The sequence below is a fragment of the Callorhinus ursinus genome, unplaced genomic scaffold, assembly GCF_003265705.2.
Source record: "Callorhinus ursinus isolate GAN/ISIS: 27379988/994484 unplaced genomic scaffold, GSC_fseal_2.0 scaffold64, whole genome shotgun sequence".
Lineage (NCBI taxonomy): Eukaryota > Metazoa > Chordata > Mammalia > Carnivora > Otariidae > Callorhinus > Callorhinus ursinus.
The window spans coordinates 7,508,784-7,512,123 of record NW_027397126.1 but is presented as its reverse complement, the minus strand read 5'-3'; the positions used below and the strand labels follow the sequence as shown (position 1 = coordinate 7,512,123).

Below are 3,340 nucleotides of genomic sequence, written 5' to 3'. Positions count from 1 at the left end.
TATGCCAGTGTGGAAGGGAGCAGAGCTGCAGTGTATCCCAGGAATAATCATGGTCACATAGCTAACATTCACTGAGCATTGACCACGGGCAAGAAGTCCTTTGCTAAATGCTTTATATGAACCAATGGTGAAGTTCAAGAAATATTTGTTGAATTGTAGAAGTATCATATTTAAGCATTTTTACCACCTGAAGGGACATAGATATGATCATTATAACAATATATTAATAAAAATATTGCTATCAGCATTCTCCAGTCAGCCCACTGATTTTCAGAGAGATGAAGGCACTTGCCCAAGGTCAAGTAGCTTGTAAATGAATGATCTGTTTTAAATTTTACAACTCCATTAGGTTGGGATTATTTCCCTTTTATATATGAAGGAACCAGGCTCAGAGAGATTAAGAAACTTGCTTAGTACCCAGATAACAAGTGGGAGAGCTGAGATATAAACCAGATGTGTCTGAGGATAAAGATTATGTTTAAACTAAGCTATTGCCTACATGCCCACAATCTTTCCCCAAATTCTCTTTCAATAGTCTCCATAGCAGTGGGCATCTCTTCTACCTTTACTGAAATTCCCACAATTTCTAGCTGATTATGGAACAAATGAGGGTGCATTATCTAAAGAATGCCCCAGTTTAAATGCTTTAGTACTGTAATGTTTAATTTTTGTATCAACTTGACTGGGCTAAAAGTATGCCCAGATAGGTGGTAAAACATTATTTCTAGGCATGTCTATAAAGGTGTTTCCAGAAGAGATTAGCATCTGAATCAGTAGACTAAGTAAAGATCATCACCCTTAGCAATGCAGATGGGCATCATCCCATCCATCCAGGGCCCAAGTAGAACAAAAAGGCAGAGGAAGGACGAATTCGCTCTTTGTTCTTGACCTGGGACGCCCATCTTCTCCTGCCATCAGACATCAGAAATCCTGCTTTTCAGGCCTTTGGAATTAGACTGAATTAGACAGTTCTGAATTATACAACTGGCTTCCTGGTTCTTTAGTTTGCAGTTGGCATATTGTGGGACCTCTTGGCCTTCATAACTGCAGGAGCCAATTCATATAATAAATTACATTGTAGGATATATAATTATATCTGTATTTATATGCTACATAAATAAATTATATAGATTGGAGATATATGTGTTTGTGTGTGTGTGTGTGTGTGTGTGTGTATACATACATACACACATCTACAATCTATTGGTTCCGTTTCTCTGGAGAACACTGACTAATGTAAATATTACCAGGGAAAACACATCATCCAAGTATACCATCCGACTGGCTAGTTCACATTGAACCTGAAGGGATGATACATACAATGTTTGCATTTGCGGGTATAATATGGATCAAAAGGGATTAAATGTAGAGAAGACAAGTTAGAATGCTACTGGAAAAAGAACTGATGACAATCTAAATTGGTACAGTTTGGAAGGGAAAGAATTCACAGGAGAAACATGATAAAAACTATGTGAAAAGCATTATAATGTTAGTATGTATAATTCTGAGTTATCAGACTTCTCCATATGCTAAATTGAAGTATGCATAATGACTGAGACCAAAAAAAAAAAAATCAAGGGTTTTTCCTTTTTTAAAAAAGTAATTTGTTTCTGCTACCCGAAGGTACTCAAAAGGCTAAATAAATAAAATCAAGTGTGACCTTATCATAAAGTTATTTACATCATTTATCTTAAAGATGTTCTCCATTGGGAGGAAAAAAAGATTGAATCCATAACATTTTAATCTATCGCTCTTGGTGTGCATAAGTCACACATTTCTATATCTAGTGTTTGCATATTGATTGTAGCTTGACCTTAACAATTTATCATTTAGTCTCGTACCATCACCCTCCATGATAGATGTTACAGCTAAGGGTCCAGCAGCAATTTCATTATAGACCCCACATTTCAGGGTTTCATAAATAAGTGGTCAAAATCTACTGCAGGCTATGAGTTGTTTTAGTTTGCATATCCATATTATCATTTTAATTTCATATTGTGGCTTCCATCCATCATTCATAGAATCATTTTTCATTTTCAGAGGCATTTCCTATAGGAATCCATTTTAATGACCATCAAGTGTGGAGGAAACTTAAAACAAGAAGGGAAAGGTATTAAATCCCATTCCTTTTCACCAATATAAATAAATAAATTGAATGAGTTAATGAATAATACAAATTCTACTCTGATATACATAAAGTTTACACGTGCTTATAGAATTAATAAGCAAGCATATAAACTGACTTTTTTTAATGGTCACACAGTAAATGTATGTTTAGTGAATAAATGACAAGTAGGTTAAATATTGTGGAAGGTATAAATTTTAAGAATATGCCCATGTCCTCAATCAACTTATCAGCTAACAGGGGAGATAAAGATACAGAAAAAACAATTCTGGAATGGGATTTAATACTTTTCCCTTCTCTTTGCATGTTAAATGTCAAATGAGTAGTACTGCAAGAGTTTTAGAAAAAGAGAATATATTTGTTAGTGCATATAAAAATGTTTAGCTACCCAAATGGTTAGCCCAGAGAGGGGTAGGTTGGTCTCAGGCAATCTTTAAGTGCTTATTTGTTTCTTTTAAGTAGGCTCCATCCCCAACATGGGGCTTGAACCCATGACCCTGAGATCAAGAGTCACATGCTCTACCAACTGAGCCAGCCAGGTGCCCCCTAAACACAGAATTTTTAAGAGATGTATTATTAATTCACTCAGTGACAATTATGGGGAACTAAGTTTTGTCAAAAAGCGGTAAAATAAGTACAACATCCAAAGGGCCATCATTTATGAAATATTTTAAATTTCAAGTATATGCTAGTGAGATTTAATAAAACACAGCTGTTCCCCACCCTCAATCACCATATTTTAGGAAATGTCCTCCCAGAATGGATTCTAATATTATTAATTTGCAGTACCTAGCATGTTTACTGGGTATCTGAAAAATACTATGTATGGCTTGAGGCAAAAATGGATTGCTTTCAAAATTAGAAAATGAGCCATGAATCTCTACTGAGTAGATAGCTAGAAGTAATTAAAAAACATTATAAGGCCATGTAAGTACCATAGTCCACTGATCTTTTAAACATAATGCAGAAGGTTTTTTTTAGAAAAATTTGATGTACTTTTCATTATAGAAGCTTAAATCCCATTTTTAGAAATGTGCCTACCTTAGATTATTCTCTTCTCTGTCTCATTGTGATTTCCCACAACCATTCCCCGCTTGGCATATATAAAAGATAAATGATTGAAACAAAGGACTTTGAGGAAGGTATGAACTTATCCCAACAGGAGTAAAAATAAAGTGGACTCTCTGCTTTCTTTGTTTCTGTATCTATATCTAT

At 34.9% G+C, this 3,340-nt stretch overlaps 1 non-coding gene across 1 annotated transcript; it reads right to left on the bottom strand.

The window, feature by feature from the left end:
- Positions 1–2,593: 2,593 nt before the first annotated feature.
- Positions 2,594–2,666, bottom strand: TRNAK-CUU (transfer RNA lysine (anticodon CUU)). The gene has a single exon. It is a non-coding gene; the product is annotated as a tRNA-Lys (tRNA).
- Between the last annotated feature and the right edge of the window lie 674 nt (positions 2,667–3,340).